Raw genomic sequence first — 9,440 nt, 5'->3', positions numbered from 1 at the left:
GAGACTTTAAGGAAAAAATAACAGGTGAACTATTAAGTCTTCCTAAGAACAGGATTTTATATTATATTTTTTCCTTCTTTTTTTAGAGAGTTTTTTTTTGTTTTTTGTTTTTTTTTTTACAGAGAGATTTTTGAGACAGAAAGTGAGAAATCACCCGTGAAGAGCATGGCCTTGCCAGAATCCATTCTCCTCTCAGGATTTTGGGCACTGTGCACACATGCCTGGTGTGAGTTTTAAGTCGCCAAGTCTGGGCCTCGAACCATGGTTGACTGACCTTGGAGTCCAGTGACATAGCCACTGCTGGTCCCTGCCTCATTTTAATATTCCTTCCAATTCCGTTCAATAAGTTTGTTGATATGAATCTAAAATATTTTTAAGCTGTATTGCTAGTTATTCCTAGTTATTCCTAGTTATAGTATTTTATAGTTTATCTTTCTATTTAATTCATATTCTTTTTTTATTTTGTTTTATAATTGACCACTGTTTGCATAGAGAAAACTATTGACTTTGTATACTAATTTTATCATAGCCCACAGATTGAACTTTCATTGTTTTTTTCTTTTTTGTGGTTAATTCTCAACAATTAGAAAATTAGAAATCTATAGATACTTATCATGTCTTCATATCTAATTGCATCAACTAACAATTATTGAAGTCATCAGAGATCAGCTAGCCCAGTCCACTCACTCTACAGATGAAGAAACTATGGCCAAATGAGAAATATCAAAATAATGTTACCAAGTAAACCTGTGTAGATGTCCCTTACTTTTGCAGAACTCTCTGTTATCACCATGAAAAATTGCCTTATTGCTTCCTCATTTCCTCCATTTTCTTCTTTTGTTCCTTTTATTTCTATCTTTGCATATTAAAGATCAAGTTCTTTAATATCCACCAACCAAGCAAAATAGTTCTTTTCAAAAAATAAATATCACAGTCATTTTTTTGATATTTTTTTTTTCCTTCTATAAAAGCCTTTGATTTTTCTTCCAGAACTTGATTAAGAATGTCAACTCATGCATTAAGCACACGCTGTGGTTACAGCCGAGGTGTCCTAAGAGATCAGAAATGAGTCTCTGTCTGGTGAAGGAACTGTGAGAATTTTAATGACAGCAGAAAAACCCAGGGCCTCTGCAACCCTTAGGTAGAGCCTACCCCTTGTATGGTCCACAATTGGGATTACTTAAAGTTAAGATTTCTATTTAACAAGTAGAGCCAGAGAAAATCCACTTTGAGTCTAGAAACATCAAAAGCTATTACTATTTGTGAACCCTGAGAGAAATATATGGAGTAGAAAGGAAAAATGAGAAAAACTAAATAGAAAATAATTACAGCTGATATTTTAAAGAAAGAAAATAGAAGCAAAAGGAAAGAAGAAAAAAGGGGGGGGGAGAAGGGAAGAGAAAAGAGATGGAAAATAGATATAGAGAGGAGGGCACTTCATGTGACTGTCCTGCACAATTCTCCTCTACCTTGGAACAGTTCAGGGCCTGAATTTGCTTCCCTGTCAGGGTGTACTCTGGAGGGCAGGGACCTGAGCAGACAACCCTAGGCATAGAGCCCTACTCCAATTCTCTTCTCTCTAGTGAGAAAATAAAATGCTGGTTGCTTTTGTCTTGCCCCACTTCTCTGCCTCACCATGATCTGAGATTTCCAGCGCCATCCCTTACAGACAGGTCTCAAGAAATCAAATTTCTCCTCCCATCAGAAAAATATAATTGTCTTCTTGCCAACATGCAACAGTTGAATCTATATTATTTGTTGACCCATGTGTCTCCTGGAGATTACAAAGTTGTTAACAACCCAAGACAGGGTTTGTTTACTCTGTCTCTTTAGAATTTAGATCCTCATTATGAATCAGGCAGAAAATTACTTTCTCCTGTAAGTATGAAACACTTTTCACAGACACATGGAAACTTAAAAGTTTATCTCCCTTCTCAGTGCTAACTCGTCACATATTTGAAGGCATTTAGCATGTTCTGAACTTCTCTTCTCTGTTCTGAAGAGCTTCAGGACTTTCAGCTGCTCCTCAGAGGACTCTGATCTCTCACCTGCCTCTTTGCTCTTACCCATTTTTGGGTAGTTTCCAAATTTTTAATGTCCTTCTTAAAATGAGAAGGTATATTTTACTTTTTTTAGAGAGAGAGATTTTCGTAATAGGGTGCATGTGCTTGCCAGAGAGACAGAAAGGGAGAAATCATTTCTCAGGGGGATGGCCACATCACAACCCTTTCTCCTCCATTCTCTTCTCAGGACCTTGGGCACACATGCACATATGCCTGACATGAATTTTAAGCTGCTGGGTTCAGGACTTGAACCATGACCAACTACGTGGGAGACCAGCATTATTTCATCTGTTGGCTTAGGTAGATTTTACTTTAAGTCATAAAAATGAAATATGTCTTCCTCCATATGTAGATGTGGGACTTTTGACCTTTTGGAATACAGATATAAATGTGGAAATGAGCATTAAATATGCTTAATAATGAGTATCAAGAGTCAAACTCATGTTATGTTGGAAGCATTGTGCTATGTGCTCCACACCATCATTTCATTTATCCTCAAATCAATTATTAGAGGTAGATTCTAAGAATGACTCTGGGGGCCAAACAGTGGCACAGTGGTAATAGAACTGGACCCACATGAGAAGTTCCAGGTTCAAATCACAAGGCCTTCCTGACATTTACTTAATGTCAGAAGAAATAAGTAAATATATATATTTTTAAAAGATTATATGATGGCTGTTGTAGAGATAAAGAAGCAAGTCCACACAGTCATCAAGCAAAAATTCAACTTCATCTCAAATCACTCCTATGCTCAAAATCATGATACTATATTGCTTCCTGTACTCTAGACACTTCTGTGGAAATATGCTCAAAGACCTCAAGTACATTTCAGAGAAAATATAAACAAAATGTTAAGATTTAGGGTACCTAGGTTCTCCTTCACACTCTTCCTTTATAGGTAGGTAATGTCACTTCTCTGGGCCTCAGATACCTCATCTGAGAAATGATGGCATTAGATTAGAGGACCTCCTGGAGTCACTTCCTCAGTTCTGAGATGTATGGTTCTATGAGCTTTTAAGAGTTGTAGGTATACCAATGGTAACAGGGAATGACATTTGAGTGAAAATAAAATGCTCTCCTTGGTTCAGTTGAATTCTCTAAGGATATAGTAATTAAAAAATAGCTGATCTGGAGCAGGCAGCCCAGTACCAAGTCTTCTCCACTCTTCAAATTGCCACTTACCTCTGTTTCTACCTGCGGGCAGCAGAGTGGCTTTTACAGCCTCTTCTTCATTGTTGAGTGGTTGTTTGCAAAGGTGCCAGGAGTAGCCTGACCTGTGCTAGTGAACCACAGAAACCACTGAGTCTGTAATTTATAGACCAGCAGCATGTGCCAGGCAGTGGTCCAAGTTCTGTTTATGCCTCTTTCAGTTTTGATATGTGTCTCAGTTGGGACTCTTTGGGATGTACATTCCAGAATTCTAAATTGAATGCTTTAAAACAAAATACTGACTCCAAGTTCTAGGAATTTTGAAAATAAACACTGGTTTCATTGATATGAAAGTTCAAATAATACCTTGAATTTCTCTACCTACCTCTCTTTTTTCTATGCTTTCATTTCAGCTCTATTCACTCTCAGACAATCCCACATATTAGGCAAAACAATCATTGGTACGTTTCAGTTTGTGCACTCATAGCATTGCTTCTCAGGAAAACCACCACCTCTTTCCTGAAGTATTATAGTGTTATTGAATATCACAAGATCACACATGCCTATTAAGACTTGGGTTGGAACAGCTCCATTGAAATAACTTTATTTAAGATTGGAGTGGGCTGTTAACAACAATGAGTGGAAAATAGAGCACAAGAGCACGACTTCAGTTTGTGCACTCATAGCATTGCTTCTCAGGAAAACCACCACCTCTTTCCCGAAGTATTATAGTGTTATTGAATATCACAAGATCACACATGCCTATTAAGACTTGGGTTGGAACAGCTCCATTGAAATAACTTTATTTAAGATTGGAGTGGGCTGTTAACAACGAGTGGAAAATAGAGCACAGGAGCACGACACTCTGATGTATTATTATCTGTATTATTCAGCCACGTCTATCAAAGATGGGTTTTATATGCGTAATGTTGGTCTTTAGACACACAAAATGCAACCCACAATCCCTTCTTGCACTTTGTGACATACACACTCCTTGGTTGCCTTAAATCTGCTCAGATCTGAGCGCCTGAGAACTTGATGTACCTGTAAAACACAACTTCAAAAAGGCATCTGGGAAAGGTCCAGAGAGAAAGCAACTTTTCAAGCAACCTGGAGGACCTATAGGTGCTCATAATGTGCAATGGTAAATGAAGTCAGGGAAGCAGGTACTGAGAAAAGGATGGCATAGTCACAACCTTGCAGATGTGTGGAGCTTTCCCTGGGGCAGCCATAGCTGCCCTCTGGCACTCCCTTTCTAACACTGCCTACCCCAACATACCCTCCACATTTAGGGACGTGTTCTTCCTGGACACAGGAAGGGGGCTTGTCTTCTTCCCTTCTGAGAAGTTACACTCATTGCCTAATCCCAGTGTCTCTCAAGGGCTGTTCTGACACCTTGTGGAGCTGTGATTTGACCCCTCCTCCTGTTTTCTTTCCCTCTCCTGGATTTTTACTGACTCTTGAATACTCGTAGGTACACAAAGCCCTGATGAGGAGTTCAGTATGAAACCATAATCCCAAACTCCTTACATTTACTCTGAATCTAGTAGCTCCAGTTTGTGATTCCCCAGTGCATGTTTTGAAAAGTTTAAGCAAAGGCTTCCATTATTGGGGTGGTCACGATAGGATGTCTTAAAATATCCAAGAGTAACAGAGAAACTGCAGTTTGAAGAGAAAAGGTTAATGTTGATGTGAAGTTGGTCACTATTCTTTATTTTAAAAATATAATGGCTCTAGACACAGATGTGACCACCAACACTAACAATATAAGCAAAGAAACCCCCTCTGAATCTCTTGCAGATATTCTGTGTGCCACACCTGCTGATTCTGAGGTGGGTGACAGCACCAGTCTGAGGATCAACTTCTCTGTGGAGGACAGCCCAGGGGTCCAGGCTCCTTATGAGAAACCCACAATGTGGGAATCACAACAAAAAATCTCAGGGAGGACAATTAATTCTCTGGATCTGACAGAAATGGTTCCGGTGTAGAGGATAAAGGTGAATACCAGACCAGTTGGTTGTTAACAAACAACCTGTTTTAGAAACAACTGTGAAGGCCATGTTTAATTACAGCTGATGTAAAGTCCTTGAATGAACTCCCTCTATTGATCCTAAACTGCCCACTAGGCCAGGTTGTTGCTCATATCATGGCATCTGCACTTACTCCATCAATCCAGATCGCAATTCAGTTTCCCCAGCTACTGGGGAGCTCTACTAAATATTTTTCCTGTTAATAGGTCTGTCCTAATTTCTTAATCTTTTGTTTGTTAATTTCAATAGGGTACACTGATTTCTTAATCTTAATTGCAGTGCTCCGGCCACTAGAGTGGTGGTTGTGGCAGTTGGATACCACACAGTGACTGCATAGTTTGAGTCCTGGACCCAGGGCTTGGAGAACAAACTGTGCATGGATGCCCAATCCCTAAAAGAGAATGGAGGAGGAGGGATTGTGGCATGGCCATCCCCCCTGATGATGCTTTCTCACTTCCCCTCACCTTTCATCAGTGAGTGCACATGCCCTATAATGAAGAAAAAAAATTGCAGCATGTTTTCCTGATAATTGCAATCTCTCTCTTTCCTTCTTTTTTCCTCTATAAAATGTAACACTATCTCTCACTCTATACATTTTGTTTACTTTCTCTTACATTTATCTCCCTTCTATAAAATGTAAGCCCCATGTTTTTCTCATCAGTCTCTTGCAGTGTAGACAATTGTCTAACACAAGCAGGTGCTCAATAAGTTAAGTTTTAATTTAATTAATTTACTACAGCCTAACAGTACTTTTCCACCCACTTACTCCAGTGCTTAACCTCTCCTTCTTTTTGTTTTATGTAAGTGGAGTTCAATCTTTCTTCCTATTGCAAAATCTTGACTTCTATTGCTACAGTCTTGAATAAAATTCTTTACTTTTTAAAAAAGTGTCTGGTGCTGCTACAGTCTTGAATAAAATTCTTTACTTTTTTAAAAATTTTCTGGTGCCTTTTTATTTTTATTTATTTTATTTTAAAAATTTTGCCATAGAGTGCAGGCACTCACCAGAGAGAGAGAGAGACAGTGAGAAGGAAAGTGAGAAATTACCCACAGTGGGCCTGGCCATGCCACAATCCTTTCTCCTCCATTCTCCCGGGATTTGGGGCATGCAGGCACACATACACACCTGCTATGATTTTCAAGCCTCCAAGTCCAGGACTGGGACCGTGGACAGCCATGTGGGAGTTCAGCACTGTAACCACCATGCCACCTGCTGTCCCCATCTTTTTTGTTTATTGGGTTTTCTGAACTTTGCTTATCAGAAGAATCAAAATATAAAGAATGAGGATAGTACTTGTTCTTTTTTCTGGACTTCTACATTTTTTTCTTTGCTACACAAAGGCCTGTGACTCATTAAGAAACCTACAGATTAGGGAGAATGAGCACTACTCTCTAATATAGCCTCCCAGCTCCTCTTCCCAACCTCTCTGTACTTTGATCTCCTATGGTGCAGTGACTCTCTCTAATCTTTGTCCAGACATCCACACCATAGCCACATTCTCTTTCCATCACAAAAATTCTATCTTAAACTCAGCAGAAGAGGACACAGAGTAGGCTGGTTTTATTTATTTATTTATTTATTTATTTATTTATTTATATTTTTTCTTTAGTGTCAACACAGAGTGTGAACTTGATAGTCGATGTGTCGATGCATATTAGATCATCAGTGACATTGCTATCATCTAAAAATTGATTAAAAAGCTCAGGGATAGCAAATATGGAAATTATTTTTATTCACCATTGGGACTATTCTAGAATTGAGTTATACCATAGGAAAAAGTTTAATGGTCAAGTGGATTTTTCACTGAATTTCAGAAAGGAGAGAATGTAGAATACAAATTGTATCTGAACAAGGATGCCCCAGTGAACAGAAGTCCCAAATTTATACATTTTCCCCAAAGTTATCCCACTCCTATTCCCAGATTTATATATGCACACTCCCCAAATACTCCCATTTTCAAGTATCTCTAATCTCATCTGAGAACCTCTTGGATCTCTTCCATGTCTTAAATTGGTGAAGAGTCATATAATCACTCTGGTATTCTGAGCTCCAGACTCAGGGATAAGCTTGAAAGTGGATCGTCCAGATAAATTTTTCCAATTCTATGTTTTCACTAGTGAAATTTACAGGGCAGCTAGTTCTTACTACCACTGACTGACCAACCAGTGTAAGTATATATCCATGCTTGAAAATACAATTATTACCTTTTTTTTTGGGGGGGGGTAATAAACCAAACCTCCACCAATAAATAAATAAATAAATAAATAAATAAATAAATATTAAGTAAACCTCATATGGACAAAAGGACATTTCTTTATTGAAGAATGAACTAGTCACCTCCTAAAAACACAGCTTCCATGTCTGCAATGGAAATGTAATGGTGTCCCTTTGTTGTGTGGTGTTCTATTAAGCAAAAAGCAGGAAAGGTGTGAGGTACACTTATCCTCTTCACTTCAGGTGCAAAAGAAGATATATAAGAAAATTTTTGCACCCCAGGTTCTCATGAGATTCAAGGGGAAAAGGGTTACATTTTACTAGTAAATTAATTCAGTTCTGACATTTGTTATCTTTGATTCACAGAGGTCCTGGCAAAGAAGTTTATCCTGCCTTCTGCTGAACAGTGCTCAGGCAAATATCCTCTTTCCTTGTTCATATAATTCCAGCATTGAAGGTCAAGGTCTGGCCTTGCCAAATACTTTAAAATTTCTTGTACTCTTAGGATCTTAGTCCTCTCAAGTTCCTTTTAACATTAAATTGTCTAATTAAAACCACTACAAACCTTCTCGGGACATTTCACATATTGCTCTCTACTGCTAACACTGAAATTCCCAATTTTGTACAATCTTTAAAGAATTTAAAATTAGAACATGTAAGTTTCAGTGTGAAATACCCTCAAGTAAATACATTTTCCCATGTGTACAAGTACAGGTATTCTCTGCTCCTCTATGGTGTTAGAAAGTACACACTGTTCTTGGCAAAAAAAATTATTCTGTTTTTTTACAATGTGGTAAAAGCAGCTTTAAGTTCTGTATTGATTATCTGAAGTTATTGTGTTCATTTCTATGAACTCAGAGCCTTACTTGTGCTTAGTAGATCTTCATTAAATGACAAATTCAATCATCTTTTTTTGGAATCCCATTTGTTTTTTCTTATGAACACCCACATTGAGACTAATGTACTATTTTCAGAGTACATTAGTGGCTCAGAGATAGGAATATTTAATTGCTCAATACCACTGTATCATGTTTCCATTTGCCTTGTCTTGGGTAGTAACTATTTTCATGGGCAGGTGTTCCATCTGTTAGCCATAAGGTGTGACTGCGTGCTGTCTGCCCAACTTCCCACAGTGATAGGTTCTACTCTTACTGGGTCTGAAATGTAGGCACTACATCACTCTGGCGACTGAGGATATTTCATTGTGAGAACTCATAGGAGCTACGGAAAGAACAGAGAAATAGCCCTTGATCAGACCACACTGAATTTTTTTTTTTTTTGAATCTTCAAGATTCTTTTCATATGCCTCAGACATGAGGTGGAAGTGAGAGTGTGGTTTATCAAGAGAGAGGCTGTTACCAGAGAGAAGGTCATGATGACTAGGGAATATGATTACATAGGTGATGTCACTTCTCATGAGACTCTAAGTATGAAATCATTGTTTTTTGTTTTTTGGGTTTTTTTTAAGAGGTTTTTGCTATAGGGCGTGTGCTCTCACAGAAAAACAGAGAGAGACAGAGAGGCAGAAATCAAGAAATCACCCCTCAGGGGGGATAGCCATGCCACAATTCCTCCATTCTCCTCTCAGGATCCTGGGCACGCACGCATGCACATGTGCCCGGCATGAGTTTAAACCACCAGGTCCGGGACTTGAACTGTGGTCACCTACATGGGAGTCCAGCGACATAGCCATTATACCAACTACTGGTCCCTAAGTCTGAAATCTTATGGGAGGGGAATATGACAATCATATGTTTGTATTTTTTCACTGAAAGTATGATCTTGTCCAATTTGTGGCCTAGTTGTTAAGAAAGCTGGGTCTCACAAGGCTGGCCGAATGATTCATGTCCTGGAACTAGCAGCTTTAGAAACACATTGGGTACTGGCTCCCACTCCGGGGGCCCCACGGCTGGGGGCTCCCGCCCCTGCGCAGCCTTGACCTGAACGGCCTGGCCCCCCCCGGGGGGGGGGGGGGGGCGCCCC

This window comes from Tupaia chinensis, unplaced genomic scaffold (genome assembly GCF_000334495.1).
Source record: "Tupaia chinensis unplaced genomic scaffold, TupChi_1.0 Scaffold138390_1, whole genome shotgun sequence".
Lineage (NCBI taxonomy): Eukaryota > Metazoa > Chordata > Mammalia > Scandentia > Tupaiidae > Tupaia > Tupaia belangeri.
This window is presented reverse-complemented; position numbering follows the sequence as displayed.